The sequence below is a fragment of the Micropterus dolomieu genome, linkage group LG07 (assembly GCF_021292245.1).
Source record: "Micropterus dolomieu isolate WLL.071019.BEF.003 ecotype Adirondacks linkage group LG07, ASM2129224v1, whole genome shotgun sequence".
NCBI lineage: Eukaryota > Metazoa > Chordata > Actinopteri > Centrarchiformes > Centrarchidae > Micropterus > Micropterus dolomieu.
In genome coordinates this window covers 6,320,778-6,346,346 of record NC_060156.1, presented here as the reverse complement: position 1 = coordinate 6,346,346, position 25,569 = coordinate 6,320,778, and the positions used below count along the sequence as shown (strand labels likewise).

At 39.7% G+C, this 25,569-nt stretch overlaps 1 protein-coding gene across 1 annotated transcript in view; it reads right to left on the bottom strand.

Annotated features, from left to right (window-relative positions):
* Positions 1-25,569, bottom strand: part of lrp1bb (low density lipoprotein receptor-related protein 1Bb) — a 288,718-nt gene that overhangs the window by 262,770 nt on the left and 379 nt on the right. The window lies entirely within an intron of this gene.

Below are 25,569 nucleotides of genomic sequence, written 5' to 3'. Positions count from 1 at the left end.
TCCTCTACTAACAATTCTGTTTAAGGGAAAAAAGTGAGGGTTTTGCCTCTAACCATCCCCCACTTAAATTACAGCAGAGCCTGTTGTGTGTCCATGAGGCTTATAGCAAAGTTAAAGCAATACACACTGCCAAGCCAGTAAGAAAGTGTGTTTGCAGTAGAGCGAGAGCAGCAATATTCTGTGTTTTATTTGGCACAAAACAGGGGCCAAGATATCAAGGCGAGAGAAAAGAGGGGAACAATTTCCGACTAGTGTAAAAGTGTGAAAGTCACACTGAACTTTTTCATACTGATTAATATGCATTTTCCTCTAAGTCATTGTTGAAGACTCCTCACCACCTGCTTCTGCCCTTATGGCATGCCACCTGGGACACCTTACAACAGGTTTCAATGTCAGCTACTACTAGTTTCTTTCAGAGAAGCACAAGAGACACTGATGGACAGAGACAAGGATTATTTAGAGCTGGAGGATATTCAGTCAATATCAGCAGATTTCACATTTTTGAGTCTCTTGGAATATCACTTGTAGAAGCTTCATTGACAATATTCTATTATAAATATTGTATGTATTGATTTTTTTTATTAATCAAATTATACACTGCAGCCCATGGAAAATCTCTTTGTTTTTCCCCCCAATGAAAATACATACTCAAAAGGTCTTTGATTTGTACTAATCATGTTGATTTTATTTCACCAAAATCTATTTGTTGAAACATTATGAATAGCTACTGAAGTACAATTTTCTCTGAGCCAGAGCAATAGCTTTATCAATAGTTCCTCTTTGATTGAATTCCAGCCACAATAACCTGCAACAAATCAGCATTTGCAGACACCCACTAAGCAACACCATAATCATGTTTGGACTGAGAAAATCAAATTCTCAGTCAATTATCTTGGCCTCAATGGAACTGATAATGGTTGCTCCTTAAGCTTTAAATTGGCACCGTTTAAATGTAAACACAATGTTCCACGCTGAATGTGTTGGCTCAGTGTATCAGGTTTCCATTTTCTGGTCTAGGGCCACTTTTGCATTGGTGGGCACTGGTGAGGGTGGGACAGGATGCTGGTGTACAGAGGGGTTCTTGGACTACATTAACATTATCAGTAAATCCCATCATAGTCACACAGCGGTAAGCTGGATGCTGTGGCAAAGTCCCAGCTAGTCTCCCTTGGCATCTTCCAGAGCCAAAAATGATGTGATAAAATCACAAAGGCAGTGTCACAGCACAACTGAAGACGATATGTTGTCTTCCAGTCAGTCAGGATGACAATGGTGTATAGTATGACACCTACACAGCCTTAAAATACAGTGACTCGCTGTCAGGCGTAGCAACAAAAATCATTCCATGTCAGAGTTTTCTGTATATTAAAAATGTGCGGCTTTGCTGCACATGAGGTAAATGCTAAATTCGAGACTGGTGAGTCATTGACAGTGACAGAATAGTTGAATTTGGAGGCTGAGGCTTTATTTTTTTTCCAGCTCCTTTGTTTCTTAAATGCTGCTCTTCCATATACAACATAATCCTGAATAAAGTTTTTGTATTTATGTATAGTTTTGATTGAGATTGATCCTAAATCCAAACCATTTATTGATTAATAGGAACAATGAAATAACACAGCAGCTCATTTTCATACTTTTCATTACATACTGGTGCAATATTTCAGAATCTGCAATTTTGTAATACAATTTTCAAAGACACTAGTACTAGTTAGTTAGTTATAGTATCTTTAATTTCTATTTAAAAAATAAAACAGCTACAATAATAACCAAACGCAATTGGATTATTTATGAAAACAAGAGCCACCGTAACATTTCATTATTGCAATGACAGGCTAAAATAAGATGCCACATTACTAACTTCAACTGAACACCTATTGGAATTATATACTGTTTTACCTTGGAAGATTAAAATAAAAATACTATGACAAGCTACTATGCCAACACAGCACAGCTGTGTGAAAGAAAAAAAGAAAAAGTTCAACCTTCAGTTACACCACGTCTTGCTCCCATTGTTGCTACACTGTTCTGACATAATTTATATACAAGACATTATCTAGAAAAACTCTGAAACTCTATTCTGATTTCACTTTCCTGAAGCAGCAAATACCCCAAAGCTACAAACCACCATCTCTGACATTCTTACTGACAGTTTTCACAAGAAATAATGAGGCTTATGTCAGCTAGGAGAGATGGCCTTTTGGCTCATCTATCTGTATATATCAACAGCCTGAGGATCATTCAGGTGTTTTGCCTTGCTACTCTGTGTATGAAGCTCATTGTTTCTCTCAAATGACCTACATCTTCAATAAATGACCTGACCATGATCAATGTAGAAATGCCTTAAACATAAAGGCAATGAAATATCCAACAGTGCTATTTGGTATTTTATGACTGGGTTCTTGATCCTCTCCTCGGCATGGTCTAGTGCTTTCCATAGAAATGTAGAAAAGTATTGCTCGTGTTGAAACCACAAAACACTATCCTTATTCAACGAAATGTGAAAAAGTCGGACTGTTCATGCCAGGAGCAGGGTTTTGCATGATGTTGTTTGTTCTTATCACTGCTGCACATAGTTGCAGCCCCCTGCTGCTCTGAACTGATTGAAATGGTTCACAATGTTGCAACACTCTTCAGAGAGATTTTTTCATCCTCTAGTTTACCATTTTACAGCTTGATTCCAGCTGTTCTTATTCATCTTGCCTAGTTCTCAGAGTTCTCAAGCTAATTGTTTGCTAATACGGCCGTTAACCTTTGGTACCGTTATAGTTTCAAAGTGGTGGAGTTATATAGTTATTAGTACTGTTAAAGCACTTTCACTTGTTATTGAAATTTAATTAATTTACATGGTTTCCGCATCTTTACCTATTGTATTTATCACTTCACTTCAAGTAGTAATAGTATTAATATGTACTAACAAAAACACCATCCCTGTTATGTTTTCACTATAACAAAGACACCAGCATGATCTTAACTAGATGCTGCACTCATATACCCATAAGGGGCTGACTGACATTTTGATGCTAACATTTCCATGTGGGTACAGAAAAGGCTAGGATGTCATTTTCCAGACTATAAAACGTGTCAAGTGTGCTGCAGACTTAAAATACATGTACATGGCCTGAGGCACACTACAAGGACATGGTAACTGACATTAAATATTGAAATGGAAAGCTATTTTATAGCTTTATCCACACTCCTGATTTCATACAAAGTCAATGTAACGTACCCATGCTCTGTGTATGAATTTAGGAATGGGGTGACCTGCAAACTGATATTACAATAGCGACCATAGACAGAGGTTGGTGATATTTTGAGAATTGTAATGTAAAGAAGGTCAATATGGTTAATGTATATGCAAAACAATATAATACTAATAATAAAATAATATTTGCAAAGTAAGCACTTGATTATATTTCTTGCATCTTTGTTATGTGTAGTTTTATTTTGGGCTAACCATCATGGGTTGGTGCTACATACAAGTGCTGTAAAGTAGTGAGTGTACAGCTTTTATAACAATGTAAATTTGCTGTCCCCTCAAAATAACACATCACAGAGCCATTAATGTCTAAACCGCTGCCAACAAAAGTGAGTACACCCCTAATTGATAATGTCCAAATTGGGCCCAATTAGCCATTTTCCCTCCCCGGTGTCATATGACTCAAGGTCTCGGGTCTGAATGGGGAGCACTTGTGTTAAACTTGGTGTTATCGCACTCACTCTCCCTCATACTGGTCACTAGAAGTTCAACACGGCACCTCATGGCAAAGAACTCTCTGAGGATCTGAAAAAAAGATTTGTTGCTCTACATAAAGATGGCCTAGGCTATAAGAAGATTGAGCCTGAAACTGAGCTGCAGCACGGTGGCCACTCAGAACAGGCCTCACCATGGTCGACCAAAGAAGTTGAGTGCACGTGCTCAGCATCATATCCAAAGGTTGTCTTTGAGAAATAGATGTATGAGTGCTGCCAGCATTGCTGCGGAGGTTAAAGGAGTAGGGGGTCACTCTGTCAGTGCTCAGACCATACGCTGCGCACTGCATCAAATTGGTTTGCATGGCTGTCGACCCAGAAGGAAGTCTCTTCTAAAGATGATGCTCAAGCAAGCCCGCAATCAGTTTGCTGAAGACAAGTACACTAGGGACATGGATTACTGGAACCATGTCCTGTGGTCTGATGAGAACAAGATAAACTTATTTGGTTCAGATGGTGTCAAGCATGTGTAGCAGCAACCAGGTGAGGAGTACAAAGATAAGTGTGTCTTGCCTACAGTCAAGCAAGGTGATGGGAGTGTCATGGTCTGGGGGTGCATGAGTGCTGCCGGCACTGGGGAGCTACAGTTCAGTTCAGTACACAGTCTAACATCCACCAGCTATGTGATGTCGTCATGGAAGAGTGGCACCAAACTCAACCAGCTTACTGTGCCAGCCGCCATCTGTCAGTAGATCACAAACTTCCTGACTGACGGGAGTCAGCAGGTGATGCTGGGGAACATCACATCCAGCACCCGGACTATTAACACTGGCGGTGTGTGCTCTCCCGACTGCTCTTCTCCCTCTACACCAACGACTGCACCTCAGGAGACCCATCTGTCAAACTCCTGAAGTTCGCTGACGACACAACGGTCACCGGCCTCATTCGGGACGGTGAGTTGCCCTACAGACAAGAGGTTGATCAGCTGGCTCTCTGATGTGGCCAGAATAACCTAGAGCTTAACACGCTAAAAACTGTGGAGATGATCGTGTATTCAGGAGGAGCCCCCCAACTCTGCCCCCCATCACCATACTCAACAGCCCTGTGTCTGCTGTGGAATCCTTCAGGTTTCTGGGTTCCACTATCTCCCCGGACATGAAGTGGGAGCCCAACACTTACACCATCATCAAGAAGGCCCAGCAGAGAATGTACCTCCTGAGCCAGCTCAGGAAGCTCAACCTGCCGAAGGAGCTGCTGATTCACTCTTACACAGCCATCATCCAGTCTGTCCTCTGCACGTCCATCACTGTCTGGTTTGGATCTGCCACCGAAAAGGACAGGAGCAGACTACAACGGACAGTCAGGACTACAGAAAAAGTCATCGGTGCCAACCTGCCCTCCATTCGGGACGTTTCCAGAGTCAGGAAACAGGGAGGACACATCAAATCCATTTCACCCCGGACACAAGCTGTTCAAGCTTCTCCTCTCTGGTAGGCGGTACAGAGCACTGTACGCTAAAACCAACACTCAGGAACAGTTTCTTCCCACAAGGCATTACTCTGATGAACAGCAGACTTCTGCCTCAGGAACAATTCCTGTGAATTAACTCAGTAACTCTGCCTCTAATCAGCCACCTGTTTACTGACTACCACCTATTATTTATTCATCATGCTCTCGTTCTCTATTTCAGAGCTGTTCCTACTGTTCATTTTGTATATTGTATGTACTGTATACCAAATCCACCTACCTCAAGTACATAATACCAGCACATAACACTTATTTATTCCAGCATCCTTTGCACTATGCTCCATCGCACTTTGTGCGCGTGTACATGTATGCATGTATGTGTATGTGCATCTGTATACAGTATATCCACCACTGATATGTAGATAACAATATTAATATTAATAATGATGGTAATAATAATTTACACCTGCATCCTCTGCACTCTGCTCATTTCACTATTGGCTCAATCTGTCTATATTGTTTTTGTTTATAGTGTGTATACTGTATATGTGTTCTCTATGCTGTAGCCTGTGTCTGATTTTATTAGTGTATTATTGTATAAGTAAGCATATCGTGAACAACGTACAATCCAGAGTCAAATTCCTGTATTGGCAATAGAGCTGATTCTGATTGTGATTGTGATTCTGAAGAGGACTCCAGTGGCAACCTGTGAAGCTCTGGTGAACTCCATGCCCAAGAGAGTTAAAGCAGTGCTGGAAAATAATGCTGGCCACACAAAATATTGACACTTTGGGCCCGATTTGGACATTTTCACTTAGGGGTGTACTCACCTTTGTTGCCAGCGGTTTACACATTGATGGCTGTGTAATGTATTATTTTGAGGGGACAGCAAAGCTGTACACTCACTACTTTGCATGCTTTACAGGCAAGACTGTTCTGACGCTCAGTGTAAACTCAAAAGTGAAATTATATAATGACCATTTCCCCATTTCTGTGCACTGTGTTTCCTTTGTCGACCAACTGTAATTGTTGGCATGCATACCTTATGGTGTAAATTGTTGAAATATTACACAAAATTTAATGCAGACATTCATTAAACATAGAGTCATTCTGATGAAAATTGCATACATTGCTTTAGGGATTGATTATTTGCTCTAGGAAAGTAGTGGAGAACGGCGTCCAAGCGAGCAACAATTAACTTGCTTTATTATGCCAAGCAACTGAAACTGCTGTGAGAGCAGATGATAGGAAAAGTTTTGGATATCAAGGTCAATCAAGGGTTGCACAAGTTGTAGCCCCTTCATGCAACACACAAATATACCATATAAACAAATATTTAAATTTAGAACAGAATAAAATAAAATAAACTTTATATTTATAATATTTATATGCTTGTATACATCTACACACCCACAAAGTAGCGCATTTTTGAATTTGCGTCATGGGGGAATGTAAACAGCAGCAAGAAGACACTGTTGACAATATGGTCAACATTAAACTCATCTGGGAAAAATTGTCACCTTTAACTATGTTTGAACATCAAGCATCACAGTCCACCTCTCCTTGTCTTTCCAGAGTCGTGCGTTCTGTCGCCAATGAACACAGTCTGCTCGTCGAGTACAATAGCTTGAATCGGGATGTTGTGATGGAACCAAGTCTCTGATAAATGTGGACACAACACTCTCTGATTTCCCGTTGCTGAATCCCCTTTCATTGGCTGGGTAGTGAAGCAGCCTTAGGTCCTGGGTTAGCTCAGCTCTTATCCTGGCTCTTTTCCCTCCCTTCCTGAGACGGCACTTGGTCTGGCTCGGTGGTCAAGATGCCGTGGGTAGTGATTGTCCAAGGCCTCCTGCACTTAATCCAATCCCCACGTTTCCTTTTCCAATGCTGATGAGTGTATTTCTGTCATAGTTGATACATACTTGTACATGTAATTTATTGTAAACCTGTTAATGAATGGTAAAAACATAACTAAATCAGTTTTAGGTTGTATTTGAACAATTGAAAATACAGTATTTTAAATTAATATTTGATTACTAGAAACTATTTATAGTGTTTCAAATGAATCTTTATAGAGTTCTTGGTATAATGGAATTAAGACTTTCATATGAAAGAAGCAAAATGATGCCACAGCCAAAAAAATTAAAACTGTTGGTTGCTTGTTAAAATATTAATAGTTGTACCATTATATTTAAGATGTTGAAATGGTACTTCTATTAGACTTTCATTCAAGAATTAAATGAGGTAACAGGATGGTAAGAAAGATGGTCTAAAAGATACACTGCCTCTTTAATGTTAATCACTAAAAAGACACTTATAATCTTTTGTCAAGTTCAACATCAGTTCTCTGCTGTGCTTGTGCACACATCGATATTTTATATCACAAAAGGGCAATCCCATTTTCTTATCCTACTAATTGGTATAAAAACAAGGATGCAGTGCCTTGGCTGCTGTTCCAGAAGAAGACAGCCAAACAGGGATGAGCTTTAAGCTGTGGCTCCGCTCTCCAGAAAGTCATTAGGTCAGAGAAGTGAGGAGGATGGTCTGCGAGGGGCCTTTAATAATGAAGAGCTTGTGTTCCACAGGGAAACACCGCCTGAAGCATACATTCACACTGAGGCAGCTATGGAAATGAACAGTGAGAGGTGCAGAAAGGTCCCTTCACGCATCTGAAAGAAAGCGGCTAGCTAACACTCCTTAAAGTTAAAGTGTTTGATTTGGTTGACAGTATTTTAATCTCTGACAGAACTACACCCTGACGTCTAATTTTCTAATTCCTCATTGTGTGAAAATCACAGATAATGTACTGGCAATGGATCAAAGTTTAATTTCTATGTATATGGAGTGTATTCTATCTGTGAAAGTTATCAATAAAACCTAGAAATTATTGAGAAAAATAAGCAACATTCTATGTACCAAAATCAGCCACATAACAAAAGCATTGGCATTGGCAGAAAATACAACAGTGAGGAATTGGGCACACTGAAATACTGGGCAGATGTAAATCTCCTCCCGGGACCCCCAGGGTTTGAATGAACATCCAAATTTAGGCCTTGGTAGAAATTTAGACGAGAAGACCAGCAGCACATGTGGCACATTGTATATTCTTAAACAGCTCTACAGCATTCATGTCACACTGAAGAACAGGGTTTGACTATCAGATGAAACATCCATAAGCTCCTATCATACTCCAGCTGACCTTTGCAATAGGCTTCTTTTTTCTAGCAATACGAAAGCAACATCATTCTTATTCCTTCCAGTTTCATATATTTAACAATAAAACCAAAAACTTATCACTGGATTCAAATCTGCAAAGGGTACTGTTATATTAACATTTGTGTCAGCAAGGATGCACTGATCCCACTTTTCTTATACTATATGTATACTGTGTGGAAATGATTTGGATCGTTATTTTATGTGAAGGTAACACAAGGCTATAACTACGCATCAACTCTGAACATTTGTACACCTATAAAATAACAGCATTTTAAGGAATAGTTCCATTGGGAAACATGCTCATCTTGCAGAGAGTTAGATGACAATATTGTGACGGCCATAACAATATTGATACCACTGTGTCTGTCCGTTAAGTATGAAAATACAACCAGAAGATGGTTATCTTAGCTTAGCATAAAGTCTGGTAGCTTTTTTAATGTGTAAAAAAAACCTAGTAGTTTCAATTGTCAAACTTGCCAAACTTTCTGGAGTGATGTCAAAACTCTCATGCTGTCACTTTGTATTTACTGGACAGATATGAAAAAGGTATTGACCTTCTAATCTAAATCAAGGAAAGGAAGTGAATATGCTTTTTTCCTCAAAGAAACAATTTCTTTAATGTGGATCATTCACGTGACTGATTGACACAATTAAATAAAATTAGTTCTGCTGCGAATACTGATTCATTGTATTGAATCAGTGCTTCCCTACTTAATTATTACCATTTTCAGATCTCTATTTATCTATTGTCAAGTTCAAGTTCAGTTCTGGCAAAGACATCACCCTGAGACCTCCTTAGGGATACTGTAACCACAGAGATAAGCGACATGTCCTGTGTGAGGAGTGTCTCGGGTAGACAGATGCTGGAGCGTGACCTCTGATAACTGTGTCAGGGAGCTTGGAGTGATGGCAGAGAAATCGACAACTGGCGCACTCAGAAAACCAAGGCTGCCCGGAAATATCTCCACAGATTTCTTTTGTGGATTGTAGCTACTACATCAAAGACTTCAGGGAGCTGATGTGCCTTGTCTTGACCGACTGTTAAGAATGATGAATCAGAGAACTGAGGTAAATTTGAGTCAGACATGAAAATGTTGGTTAGCTGAACAAGACTAAGGTCAAGAAGAGAGTATCTAAAAATGAGAACTGTCATGTCATGCTTGCCAGAACTGATGATGACAGCCCTTGAAGACAATCTTTTTTGCAAGTGTTTATTTTTAGAATTGATTTGTCTTCATGTACTGTAGTGACTTTTATGGAGATTCACAGAAAAGACTTGACACGCCTGACAAGAAGACGTACTTGTCTAAACAGTTAATAGGCTGTTTTGGTGGGCTGTATCTCAGGAGAGGTCGCTCACTTACAGAAGCCACTTGTCAGGTAATTTCTACCTCTACATAAGACTCACATAGCCAATTACCATCATTACAATGTCTCGCAACATTAATGCAAAGACCACAGATCCGTCTTGTTTGTTGTACATTCTCAGAGGTTAATAACAGGGGGCAATATGTAATTGCTGCACATCTGATTGAGCCAAACTCATGAGCCACTAGATGAGGCACTTTAAGAACAATCACCACTAAGTTAACACTGTCAGCTTATTCACCTTCATTATTAAGTTTGGCTTTACTTGGATTTACTGCTCTGAATAAAAGTCAAAATGTAAATGTGGAAAGACATTTACTGATTGTGGAGTGTTTGTGATTTATATCTCCTAGTAACCTGAGATATTGATTAGAAGGATATGCTTTGTTTTCATACTGCATGCGGGTCTGTCTTTTCACAGAAAATAAATAATTCAAAAATGTCTGCATGAAAGTCGGGCTAAAACAATTAGCCATTTATTCAATTGGTTGGTTGACAAAAAAACCCCAATATGTAACTATCTTAATTAAAGATTTTTCAAGCAAAAATGCCAAAAAATCCTTATTTCCGGGAATTAGTTTCTGGCACCAATTAGTTCCTCAATTTTTAATTTTCTTTTCTTTTGTCTTTTATGATCAGAAACTGAATATCTTTGGGTTTTGGACTGTTGGTTGGACAAATCATGAATAATATACACTGGGGTATAGGGAATTGTGATGGGCATTTTTCACATTTTCTTACATTTTATAGATCAAATAATTTATCTACTAATTGAGAAAACAATCACTAGATTAATCATTAATAATGTAACAAAAAATTGCTACTAAATACATAGTCCTTGAACATATTCTACCATTTTGCAGATAACACACAATGCTGTAGCATGCATAATTGCTTGCTAAAAGAGAGTGTAGTTCTGATTTAGCTGATAAACTTTACTAAGCAGTAGACTACATGTTATTTATGTCATTCAGTACTCTTTTGTTTTAAAGTTTTATTGACGTCTATGTAATGCTTCAAACTGTATACAAAATTATGCTGTTCAACCTGAACTTGAACTATTTTTATTGATATTGATACCCTTATTGAGACTGCTTAACAATCCAATTCTTTCTATGGGGGTGCTTAACGTCTGATTTTACATAGAACAGTTTTCTCCCAATAAATGTATATACTGCCTATTACAATATACATTTCAATGTCCAACGCTGTAAATAAAAATGTAAAAAGAAAAAAACTTTCACTAAATGTTTTTAAAGTGCGTAAATAAATACAAAATTGTAACCCTAACCCTGGGGCGTCAGTGCGCAGTGTGTAGGCGTAGCGTGTATGTGTGTAGGTGCAGAAGAAGAACACTCGCTGAAGAGACGGAGCCCCAGCTTCACTGGTGTTGTGCTGAGTTGTCCACACCTCGCGGGACTTTCAGATAATTTATCACCATTGATGAAACACACAAAGAATATAATATATCGTTTTTAAATAGCCGGCTACTTGAAATAGACCCGCGATATCGATACTTTACTATTATTGGGTGACAGTTATTTGGGCAGGACCAGACCCAACAAGCATGAGGTAGGCCTGCACGGTATGAGGAAAATATTCAACACTGTTAGATGACATATGACTTGCGATAAATAAACAAATATTGAAGTGTGCCTGTTAACTGCCTGGTTGTTTTAAATGCATTATAGGATTAGAATTTAATATTTTAAATACAACTGTTGTTTTTAGAGCAGCAACATTAATGTTTACAACAGCAACATCACTATATAAACTCAATGTGTGACATCACAATACTGAGTGACCTTTAGAAAGAATAAAAACTCACACATAAGTCTGTATCAGTCCCTCCTCTTCTTCTTCCTCCTTTCTGCTGTTATTCCCTGTCTGCAGATAACGTTACCTGGTAGAAGGAGGAGCGCCTGGTTTGTCTCAGCCAGCAGCTGAGTTTACAACAATGTGCCAAATTTTAAGACTACAGACCAGTCTATACTACAGACAGACAGCTTTCTATTTAGCTTGTTTTTAACATTTGGCTAATTGCCAAGTTAACGTTAGCTGTGCTTGTAAATAACATAGCCTAGAGGGAGACAGACTGAGGACAGAGATGATTTACCTTACAGACGGATGGATAAAGTATTGTCTTTTTACTTGCAAAGGTTTTATTGCACATACTTATAGTAACGAGCGTAGCTGTCGGCAGTTCAAGTAGTTTGAAGCTAACTTAACTTCACCGTCTCCACCGCGACAGAGTGCTGTCTCTCTCTGCTGGCCGCTGTGTGTCTGTGTGTGTGTGTGTGTGTGTGGTGTGTGTGTGTGTGTGTGTGTGTGTGTGTGTGTGTGTGTGTGTGTGTGTGTGTGTGTGTGTGTGTAGGTTACATTATAGGACCCACAAGTCTCAATAGTATTATCGATAAGCTCAGACCTTATTGATTTTCGGGTTTTGAGAAATTCTGGAACCGGGTCCTTTTAGAACCGGGTATCGATCCCCATCCCTACTCCCATTTCATTTCCATGTTCAAGTTAATCCTTACATGCACAGTTTTAATGGTAATAAGGATACAACAAATTTGGTTATGAGTGTGTTTAACGTAGGTTTATGATTAATGTTTGATTTGTTAGATATTTGTAATAATAATGTGTGTTTTATCTGTCATTAAAATGTGTAAGGTATATTACAGTATACAGTAAATCAGTTGTCTGTAATACGACAATAAAGAAAGAGAATAGGAAATCATAAAACCACAAAAACCACAAAGTGAAACTGAAACACTTTTGTCAAGGTGGGATGTCTAATGCTTATCACTTTTCTTTCTTGTAAAATATGGCTTATTTTCCCTTTTGGCATTTCCTGGTTAAGGAGGATAAAGTGATTCTCTAATGATCAGAACAGATGTGAAGTCTCTACTGGGACGCACATGCCACAGACTTTGGCTTCAAGGGGTTGAACAATCAGAGTTGACAACTATTCATCAAACTTTTTTCAAACAGAAACATCCACACTGAGTGCTGTTTGTACATCAATATGGGCCGTTTCAAACACTTACTTCAAAAGCGACAACACCCATTACAACAGCAAAAACAGCTATGTCACCAAACAACCCTCGTGCAATCTGTTGCCTCGAACATGCGCATATGCATAATGCACATCAACATAAATGTCACCCCAGCATGGAGAAATGGATTGGATTAAACATTTCATCGCTTTCGTTTGCCCCTAAAATAATTTTGCTAGTGCTGCCTGTGCTTCGTTCTGTTCAACTGGCCCCACCAAATTGTAGAATTTGCTTTCCTAACATTACGCCTTTGATTTTTATCCACTGAATGCTATTAATTCCTTGGACAGGGATGAAAAGACAGACAGAAAGAGAGAGCATAAGTGAACCCTACACTGTCTAAGTAAGATTTTATTTATCATTTTCCAACACAGACTTGTATGACAAAGTTGTAGTTCCCTTTATGCTAGTTCCCTCTATGAAAGCTACCAAATCACACCAATTTGTGGTTACACTAATGAAACAACAGGGGTCACGTGTTCCCAACAAACAACCTCCTTTCTATAAGAATGCAGGGATTTATTAAATCTTGCCATGATTGCAGAGTTATTAACTCCAAATTTTCAGCCCTCACCTCACAATGACTGAGCTAATGTGTTTCCGATAGTAGAACACTACCCTGGGGTGACCTTTACTTGATGATTTTCGGCCATTGATTGTTCACCTCCTACTGCATGAAGTTCAGTCTACACCTAATTACTGCCACATACCTTAAACAACAACACACATTCCTTCACACGCATGCATGCCTGACACACAAACACACACAGATGTTTGTACACAGGCACATTTATGTTGCATCTCTTGAATTTAGGATATCCTTTAAATTTGAATTCCACTGTACTTAAGTCAACTGACCCAAAATATATTACACTTATTTCTTAATGTGAACCCTGTTTGACTGGCTAGCACTGTTATTGCCTTCCGTGTTGTGACTTAAAATAATCAAATAATCTGTCTGTTTACCTGACTGCGGTACTAAATGGATTTCCCTGTTTTCAGGATCTAACTGCCAGACCTCACACTCAGAACTCCGGATCACCCAGCCCACACTGCCTGCACCGGGACTCACCTGACTGCTAACAGGAACACCAGTCTCCCCCTGCTACTAGTCAAACCCCACAAGCACACTTTAGACCCCAGATTCAAACCAAACCCCAGCCATACTCAACAGCCACCCACTCTGCTTCATCCTGTTGTTTCAAATAAATAACCTAATTCACATATTCTGTCTCTGGCCTGCTCTTGGGTTGGATTCTGAAACCTGAGAGTCATCTTGAATGCTTTTTATATTTTTAAGTTTAGCAAATATATGCAAGTCTGGTGAAATGGAGATCCTAAATTGCCTCTAGGTGTGAATGAGAGTGTGAACGTGATTGTGACAGTGTTAGCCTGAGACAGAGCGGTAACATATTGATGTGTTTGCCTGCCTTTTGCTTTGTGCATGCTGGTATAGTCTTTTATACAAAAATCACCACTCTGTGGTTATATGCCTCCACTGAGTTAAGGTTTACTTACATGTCTGTCTAGACTCATAATGTTGTGAATACTTGGAAGAAATTAAATAAAAGGTATGAAGTGTATTTTGGATGAAAGTTATCACTATATTGATGTGTATGATTCCAATGAATATACATTGTTGAACAGATCAATGAAGGATTATCATAGATGTATTGGCTAAACAGGTACACATGTACTTGATTACTATGTAAAGATGGTACACTATATCTACACAAAATGTGGTGCTATATGTTGTTTGCAGTCACCGGATTCTGCCGCTCAAATTCAGAATGAAGCAGGAAGTGAAAGGCAGAATGGACGAGATGGAGGATAGCCCATACTGTGCTGGTTATTGTTTACTCATTACGTCATCCAAGTCAACGTGTGTGAAATCTGGAATCACTCACTTCATTCTTAAATTATAGCTAAAAAACATAGACTGCATAAAACAAGGACCATGACGTGATAGGGTTGGGAGCTGTCTATCAAATTGGCACCCGACGATGTCTACAGTGAAAGATTGAGATGGACGATGACATAAAGCCTACGTTTTTATGAAGCACGTCATCCTGGAGCAGAGGGAAGGCAAATATGGCCACCCAGAGGATGATGCGCAAAGCAGAGCTGGTAGCAGAGATGGTGACAGGGGCAGCAACATGCAAAAGTCAGACAGCTTGCCCAGCACAAGTGAGAGAAGAGGAAGAGGTCTTTCATGATACCTAATCACAAAAAGTCTGGCCAGATTATTAGCCTCAGCTAAGGCTGAATCAAATACAATCAGCAAAAATAAAGGAGCCCTCCACTGATTTAGTGAGGCAGGTGCAATCTGTCCGACCACCAGTGAAATATTGTGACAATCTCCCCTTCCAGAGTTATGGTGTTGAATAATGGCCCAAGAAGTGTATTTCCTGAAAGCGCCAAAGACGTATTGATCAAGGTCATTTTGAGGTCACGGTGACTTTTGAGTCAAAAGTGTCGCTAATTCATTGTCCGACCAACTGTGAAATACGGTCCTTAATTCTTGAGTTATGGCAAAACAAACTTTTGTCAGGTCACAGTAAACTTGACCTTTGAAAACCAACGACCAAATAGTTCATCCTTGAGTGCAAGTGGACATTTGTGCCAACTTTAAAGAAATTTGTCTACAAGTTACATATGTCATATATGCAATAGTACTACACCTGGAATATATGTTTTGGAACTGTCCTGTTCTCTCTCAGTTTTGGAACCATGTCAACCCTGTTTTATCAGATTTACTTGAAATATCTTATGTTCCTTATCCTGGTTTTTGGTTCTTTAATGATAATGTTGATGTTACTTTGACGCAAATTCAGTATAAAATTAAAGACAACTATAATTAAGCACTGGTTCTCCCCCGATATGTGTCTGAAATTGTTGTCGGTCCACAGCCTTATCAACATTGGAACATACTACTGCACGACTCGGTAAGGCTCGACCAGCAACTGTTGAAGCCTGGAAAACTTTTTCATCCAATATTCAGAAAGAGTCAGAACTGAAATAACTTTATTTAATACCTGCCCATTTGTTGCTGCTGTACCTGATGACCTTGGATATGTCTGTATTAAACCTCCACCCTCCACCCCGATTCAAAATCAATAAAAATGTTGATCACAAAAAAAGAAATTTCGAGGCATTCCTGAGATATCTTGTTCATGAGGACGGACAGATGGACGGACTGCACAGAAACATAATATGCAGCAAGTATGAGCATTGAACATTTATTTTGAAAGCTTTTAAAAATGTTCTAGTTGAATACCTTATACCTCCCCATGAACCAAATATATATATGCATACTCAACAATATAGCACGTACCTAGTACTAGGTACGTGCTATATTGTTTAGAAGGTTGAGTTTGGACGACACACCTACCATCTCTACATTTGCACAGCTGTTTATCACAGTGTGTTTTAAAAACAAGACTAATATTGTGACTGTAGCACTCTGTGGCAATCCATTCAAAATGCATTGTTGGCTTCTCATTCTTTGTGTCAGTCTCAGGCTTTCCATTGGAATTAAATAGGAACAAATGAGGTATGGTCCAATGAATTATTTATTATTATTTTATTTATTATTATAAACGGTGTATAGATGTAAAATTAGGCAGAATCAACATTAAATAGAAAAAAATACCAAAAATAAAAAATAAAAAACTATCCAATCATTCTTCAAAAAAAAAAAAAAAAAAAAAAGGGCACTAATAGTTGATGTGTCCCGGGCCACAAAAGCAATCACAGCAATGTACTCTCTAAGAGAAACATATTAAATCTCAGTAAATCCATATGGGTTTTTATTTCTCTGGGGTTTTCTTCTTGGCAAGGGCTGTGTCAAAAACAAGTGGCCCTTATCAGGCACTGAGCAGGGAGAGATACCTGTGACAGGCGACATGTTTGAAGCCCAAGTGCTTAATCTCTAGTCTCTGCTACGGAGCAGTGAGGCGCATCACTAAAGCAAGAGGGAAGTGACTGCACGCATTTCAAATCAGCCGACACGAGAAATGGAACGGAAGAAAACCACGTAGCACGAGTGCGAGAGCACTGTGCTAATCGTATCAAAGACTTCTACAAACAAACATGGGTGAACTGTGATTGATGGGAACGCAGTTAATAGGACTTCCAATCCAACACTGTGTGAGATGGGAGGGTGGCAGGGACCAGAGATCAATAGCAGCTCGGAAGCATGTTAGGGAATCATACTAAATCAGATTGATGACAGCTGGTGGTGATGTATTTGGAAATCTAATTTTAACACAAAGTAACTCAGTGACAGTGCTGCCACAAGCCTGAACTCAATCCTTGTGGGCTAACAGTATCACAGCTGTACAGAGAGAATTGTGTGCTTGCTGCAGGTGTACGTACTGTAAGGGCAGCAGTGCTGCTTTAACTTTGATTTTAAATTCATGCACTATGCCATGAAAGTGAATTAAATTATTCATCCTTACTGGAAAACTCACAAATATTTTAGGCCCAAAAACCTCTTTTAGTGCACCATCAAGCTTTGACTTACACTGGCTCCTCCAAATTGATATTGAAAGAATCAGACTGGTAGACATTCTTAGTGCAGCCCAATAAACCTGCTGCACATTTGATGTAGCCTCTTGCTTTTTGCACACAGGCGTCAAAAGGATGCAAGTTATTTCCCTTTCTATCTCCCATCTAACTGGACTACAGTGAGCTCTGCCAGGGAAGCCTGCCACAGCATAGACAGGGCAGAGACACTCGCATCATCTGTGTATGTGTGCATGAATTTTCTGTGTGTTTACGTTTGGGTGCATTTTCTACAGTATATCTGCCGTTTGTCAGAAAGTCTGCCTTTGGCAAGTTTGGTAACCAAGAAACCTGTAATGCTGTGCGCCTTAGGTAAATCCTGTACACAACACACTGCTTTGCATCTTTACTCAAGATCATTCCACTCTGTGTTTTCATCTTCTGCTTAATGGCTGAAATATAGTGCAGCTCTTTAAAGGCAATGGCTTGAGAGAATGACTGAAAAAAATCAGGCAAAATAGAAAAATCCAGTTCTGTGGTTAGCTGTAAATATTTTATGTAAACCCATAAAAGAAAATTATGGATTATTTCAGAAGTGTACATTAAATTGAAACAACTCAATGGCTCAATATTTCTTAATTTCTCAGTGTGCCAATTTCAGGACACAGCACAGCATCACCAACTGGCCTTAGGTTTGTCTGGTGAATGAAGCTTGTGGGGTGGATGGATGAATCCCTCCCCTGTTCTGGTTTTCTGGGCCAAGTCTGCATGATGGGGCCATGAGCCCTCGGTCTGTGCCAGGTGGCAGCTGGGAGAGAGAGTCCCCAGCCAGGCTTCAGCAGCCCTCACTCTGGTACTCTGGCCACCACCGTTGCCACTCGGGGCTCGACACCAGCTCTTCTGACCTGCAGATTGGTCATGGTCCGCCTCCAATAGGTGTGTCCCACCATTCAGCAAATCACCATTTTGTCTATGCTAGACAAGAATATTTTTTCCAGCAAAATCTGAGCTGATCACTTTAAATCACATAGTGATGTAACACAGCAGAGCATCAATCTTCAGTCTATTCAAGAAAATTCAATTCTGCTGTGTCTGGTAGGGACACTAGCAGGAAATGTTCTCTGTCTACACAAAGTGATGAAATCTTAAAGTATTAATCAGCGAGATGCTTGTTGCTGGGGCTCGCACACAGGCTCAGCGCATACAAGCTCATACATTAACCAAGGGATCTCCATATTGCCAGTTTAATATTTGGATGCAAGTGTGTGCCAAAAACTACAAGAGCTTCTTCAAACAACAATGAACAAACTCTCTGTGCATGGTGGATTGCTCCCACCAAAGACGCCTCTTTGTCGACCCTTAACTCATTTTAAATTAACGGTATGCTTCATCGTGTTAACGTGGACAGCTCATTTCACTAATAAAACGTTTTCTCTGTGATTTTGTCAGTCTGGAGATAAAGGTACAGAAGAATAGCAAAACACCTCCAGCAAAATGATTTAGGTCAGCCAACAGCATGCCAATCAGTCAGCTAATCAATCAAAAGAGCTCTGTCCTTTTTGCAAGGATAGACAACAGCCATCAGTGATAAAAAAAAGACAAGCCAGTCAAGTGTAAGGTTAAACTATAAAATAGTGAAGTTAATGTCCCGGCTCCCTCTCTATATATATTTGAACAAGGCTCTATATCACCTATTCCCATGGCAACACAACCTCTGCAGGAAAGGTCCCTGATACCTTATTTATGCTAGCCAACTGGTCAAAAGCTGATTAAGTGAAGGCGACCGTTGCAGTTCCTCTAGGCCAGTCTAGACAGAATGGACCTAGGTGAGAGCAACAGTACCATCTACAAGGATCCACTGCTGCTGCATTGAACACCAGTTCATGCCGAGCAGAGTAATGCAGGGGGGGGTGGGCATCTCCTGAGGGTGCTGCCTCCATTCAGCTAGCAGTTCACCCTTTCAGACTGACTGAAGGACTTTTTGCCTGAGACAGAGACACTTTCCCCCTTGGAGACATCTCCAGAAAGATGTTTTCACTCAACTCAGGCCTCACTCTCCACACCCAGCTGCATACTAACTTTAACCTTTACGATCCAGAAAGTCCATGGCAATGCACACTACACCGCTGTGCCATAAAATATATATAGTACAAGACTGTTTCATAGTTTGTTAATTTGTGTTTCAGCAGATGGTCTCGTTTGTGCATGTGCATAGGTTTTTCCCTTTAACAAAGGGCATTACATCACCCTTACATTTCATTTTATGATGCATTCTATCTTATCCATCACCCCTAATGACCTCATACTCAACTCAACTTGTGAAAGGAGCGGTTTATCCTCCACCGCCCTTATGAGTCCCATTTTCATTAGCATATTTGGCAATAAAACAGTTATGCTTTCTTCCATTAATAATTTATATACACTTTTTTATAATCAAGCCATTTCAGCATACGGCTAGGCCCAGCTCTTGGATTCAACTCCAGGCAAGATGAGGCTTCTCTGAAGAAAGACTTATTGATTCATAATTCACATTTTGAATTATCTAACATTTCAGAAACCCCATGCCACCCACATAATGGAGTCTGCCCACAACATCATCCCAAATAGATCATGTGGGTCAAAAATGTAGCTCCTCCTTCCATTGGTAATCAATGCCACAAGTCAATTTACAGCCAATGGCTTTCAAAACCTCAGCCAATCCATTACTGATTCAATTGTAACCCATTAAGACTGTGTGAGGTGATATTAAAGGTGACACTATCAAAAGCCAATATCTTCATTCAATTTGTTTGTTCTGCAGGAGTCAGCCCAGCCCCACTGTTACTCTGTCCCCCATGATGAGACGCGTCGGGGCTGGTTCACTGCTGCCTCCGGTAGCTTGAGGCCACACTTCACCTCTGCCCTGAGATAGATGTAGGAGCTCAGTGACAGCAACACTTAGCTGACATCACCAGATAGATGTGTCAGCTGTTTTAATGTCTTTTCATAGCTTGTAAAAGACAGAATGCAATCCTGCAAAAATGCTGTCTAAGCACTTTGCTCAGACAAACCTCAGAAAAATAGTAGACTACTATTATGTTGTTTGTTTTACTTTTACGGGGAAAAACTTAATATTGAGGTTTGACAGAAGTGCTTAATCTGCACATGTACAAACTGCTGGCCTTCTCAACACGTTACCAGCTGACAGGCTTTTGTGACGACTTGTCTGGTTTTCCAGCCAAGACAATCTTGTGAAGCAATAGTCAATAAAAAGCATCTGAAGTACAGAACACAGAACACGAATGCCAATAATAACACCAGCCAGTGCTGACTTCTACTTGCACAAGAAACATAGTGCTGACTAGTGCATCCCCTCCCCTTCACCCCGACCTCTGCCTTCACTTTATTTACTCTTTCCAAACCAGGTTTAACTGGAATCTACATGTGGTTTCTCCAATCACTAGGTGAAGACAGAGCAGACGGGTGAGTGCAGGCCAACTTCCATCCTGAGGATCGCCTATTGCTGAGGTGGACACTTTTGCTGCCGTGTCAGAACAGGATGCGGACTGAAAATTGAGCTACAAAGGAGGCCTCGCAGCTGTCGGCCTCATTTTCTGTGAATGCTTCCCAGAAAAAGACGTAAAACAGCTATGAAAACAGAATTCAGTACAACTTTTGAAGGTCAACCGTTAGTCACTACCCAGCAGTCCTCCTGTAAAAACGACATCCTGATCTTCATATAACACCAACTCAGTGCCGGGTGAACATCTTAGAAAGGTCTCAGGACCATCAAAAACAAAACGATTTTTTTGGTTTAGTGTTGCTAAAGGCAAGTGATTTACATAATCTCCATTTGGTTGCAATTTATCATGTCCGACTGCAATTTAGGGACCAATTTCCTGCTTCCAAGCTATCTCTTAAATGAGTAAGGATACAATGGTGACATTAAATAGAGTGAACATTTATTTAACTCAGCAGCACTAAGGAAGCAGAGTTATAGATAGTCTCTGTGCAGACGACAGATATTATTAATGCCCAAATCCCTGATTTGTAACATCGTGTCCTTTGCTGTAACACGAGCAGTCTGGCTTTGATGACATAGTGATGCAATAAAATCTGGACAATTTCAAACTCTAGAAGTTAAGGGCTAAACATCTGACACAATCATGAACCATGAAAACAGAGCATATGTAAAAGGCCTTTTGTGCCTAAGAAATTTTTATCAATAGTGTTATATGACTTACTATTAGGTAATCAAATCTGGCAAATGTTGTATTTTCTAACCTTATATTTATTGGTAATAATACATAATGCACTTATAATCTATTTTTCTCCCTTTTTTATTTTTAACTAAACAAAGTTTTATGAACTGTCTTAACCCCATGACCACCCAATTTTAACTGGGGGACACTGAACAATCAGAAACTGAAAAAATGCCTTATAAATCTTAAATAGATTCTATTTAATAAATAATTATAATACATACATTTATTGGTATGGTGCTTTAAAGGTACTCAGAGGCATTGGAAATAGAAACTACTTACAGAAAAGAAATATAGTTCCTCAGCAATGTAACAAATGTAGAAATTACCCCTGGATGATCCACCGTGAGCATTTAGCATTTACCTAAACCCAGCATGCACTTATTGGTCACGAAAAACTTGGGTGCATTTGATTTATGTCACTTTGTGTGCTCTGCAGTTGGTGTGTTAAATCAGTGATTACTTAAGGTAGATGCAACGTTGTTTTTAAACTATGCCTAGGTACAATAATGCTATAAAAATACCCACAATCATGTCAGCCTTATTTTAGTGCATTATTGTGCATTGTTGTAGCTACTGTTTACAAACCGCTATGCCCGGCCCGGGTGAGACTGCACATATCCTTGGGACACTTAGCCAGTAAAGCTCTGTGGAGCTCTGCAGCCGCAAACACACTAGCAGCTTTAGACAGGTTTACAGACAGACGGACAAACAGACCAGCATCTTCTTTGCTGCAGCTGATGATTTAACACCTTTCTTTAGTTCCATTCTCACACTGTTTATCACATTCCTCTGCTGACTTTCTCCCCCAAATAATCACGAGCAACTGCAAGTAGAAGAAATTTCAGTTTTTTTCTGATTTGTGTACATTTCTAGTAGTAGTTAGTTAGCTACAAGACACCCCTGCATTTAAAAAATGAAAACATAAGGAAACAGATCTTAAAAAAAAAAAGAGCAAAGAAAAACATCACTAATAATGTTATCAGTCCTTCTTTATTTAGTACTTCTAAATAGCATGTATTTACTGTATCTATGAAATGTATAAAAAGAACAAAGAAAATAAATACTACAGCCTAAAGTTTATCCTGAGGCTTTTTCCCTCCTCTCCCATGCTTTTATCCAACTAACTGACGTTAAGTGGTACTCCTGTGATGTAGTGGTGCTCTTCCATGAAGTTAGCGGACTCACAGGAGACAGATCCAAAAAGAATGGCTAAGATCGAAGCAGCACAGACTGAAACATCCTGACTTATAGCCCCAAGTATTGGTCTAAAAACACTGGATCCTAAATTTGCCGAAAATGCAGTAACATCATCAGGGTCATTTTTTGCAGACAGGCCCTTGACTGTTCACTGCTTTTACAGGCTGAATTGTACTTGTGACAAGTCAACTGTGTAAAATCAGTGGAGTGCCGCTTTGCTTTGTATGTGAAAAGCCATCTCAGTCAATTTGCATCATACATGTTAAAAAACAACAATTCATGTTTTTTTTAATTAACAAATTAAGTATTGTGTGGTTCCCAGTCAAAAAGAATAATAATAGAACAACAGAAAAGACAATTAACTCATCGTTAAGGTCGTACAAGGAACAAATCAGTGTTTCTTCTTCCATTCCACTAAGTGGTAAATGATCAGTTTCCAACAGGGCACATTAATATCTGTCGTTCTTGGTTGAACAATAATATACAACATAATTCTCTGCGCTATATTCATATTGTATGATACCTAAATGTTTTGGTTTAGTCCATATGTCTTAGTGGTATTGTCAGTTGATACCAATATGGAATTGTTTGATGTGAAGAGATGAATTAGGAAAGAGGTGGTCACTATTTGTAAATGTGAAGGAAAGCCAAACTTAGAAAGAAAATCTATAGACTAATTTTACACAATAACTCTACTGGTCAACACACTGCACATACACACCGAACAGCTTCATCTAGATTTTGTGCTGGCCTTTGAGCACGTACACCCACTGACACACCTGCACTACACTTGCGATACTATCACACTTAATTAGCTCCTAAAGGCAGACTTCCCTGCATAAGTGCATGGACCTATCTGTGTCTTCCACTATACTATCATCTTTTAAATGGGGTATACATTTCAAACAACCTTGAGCTGTTTGTACTAGATGATGTTTATCTGGTGGTGAGGTCACTGACTGAGACCAAGGGTATTTTGGATTTAAAATAAATTATAATAAACAGGCAACACTCTGATGTGTCCAAACTTCTGGAGTCTGTCGTTTTGTCAGATCAGCAGTGCCATGCCGACCCGGCCAGGTCGGCCTGCTCAATGTTAGATGAACGCAAGTGATAGGGGCTGGAACACGGTGGGGGCATTTCAAAGAGGCAATACCACTGTATGAATGAGCCTCTGGAAATGCTTCGAATTCAAGCAGAGAAAGTCACAGGCTCACTTCTTGGCATTCAACGTAACAACGCTGCCACCACAAAGCAAATTAATTTCTGACTAATTAGGCTAACAACCAGCTTTGGTGTTGGAAGTAATAAGAAATGCTATTATCATTACCGTCCATTTAGACACAGCTACGAGAGCTTTCATTTACTCTCACTCCAAACGCAGAGGAGGAGCAGGACGGCATCGGTTTACAGACAAAGATGCAGGTCCCATCTATACTTTAAGATCTGTGTGTGTGTGTGTGTGTGTGTGTGTGTGTGTGTGTGTGTGTGTGTGTGTGTGTGTGTGGATAGATCTCAGCTTAACTGTTCTCAGTTGAAATATTGCTGTACTAGCCCAAATGAGAAAATCCAATGCCACGTACTTCTTCACTTTGATTCAAGCTACACTAATAAAGCTCAGTGCTGCAATGCTGACAACCACAAACTCCCACAGTCTTTTCAAAATTTCAGGTGTGTGTAGGGGCATCCTCGGGGAGCTCAAGATACAAATTCATCTCTTCATTGCATGCGCAGAGAGAGGTAACAGCTCTTTTCTTGCCTACTGTGATTGGCAGGCAAACTCTAAGTCCCTGTTTTCCACGCTGGGGACGGTCTCAAAACAAGCCAAACAGTCTTGACTCTCATTGCTATGTTAGAGAATGAAGATGTAAGGGAACTGTGACCTGGGGGTCGACAATCAATGCATATACTGTACTACATTTTACATTAGTATTCATTTATGCTTTTTTGTTGTTTTTAAAAATTGCCAAATGTTACTACAATGAATGTCCAGTGCCCATAATTCACCATATCTCTACTTAAATGAGAACTCTGGAGGGAAAAAAGTGTAAGCATAAAAATAACTGTACAAAAGAAACATTTCCATTGTAGCCTACTGACTGTTTCACCTTTGAAGATCCATATGGTTATAAAACTTGCAATCGTGATACTTTCAATAAGTAGTTAATGAATCTATCTGAGACATGCCTGAGGCAACACAAACCGAAAATGTGCTTGAACTCTATTCTGCAAATAAAACAGCCTAATAGAACTTAGTTTGGGTTGGCCTCAATGATCTCTACATCCCATATAACATTAAAGGGAAAACAGCACTCAGCATGGATACAGCTGTCATGTTTTGACAGAATTCTAAATCAGACATTCAACAGTCAGTGTGCTGCTCAGAAATTAGTTCCCCAACATCCCCATTCAGGTTGCACACCCCACTGTAGGTCCAGAGTTGACCGTGCAGAACAAGTCCGATCAATTGCGTCTCCATCAGATGCTGAGGTGAGCCCACGGCAGAACTACAGGCTACAGCTCGGGGGGAGACAAAATACACTTCGGCACAGCGATATTTTCACCTGCTGCACTGTAGGTTAGTGCTGCTAAGCGCCTGCAGTCAGACCCACTGAATCTATTCCGATACAGCCTCAAGAATGTTCCTGAAAATGCAACAATGCAAGATCTCTGCTAAATGCGCATCGCCAAGTTCAATGTGTTGGAAAGGCGTTATCGTTGTGGTTTATCAGCTGGGACGCATCATAAGCTAATGCAACATTTTAACACGCTGAATGGTTACACAGAAAATATGCAGACTTCCAGTGTGGTATCCTACTCATTTT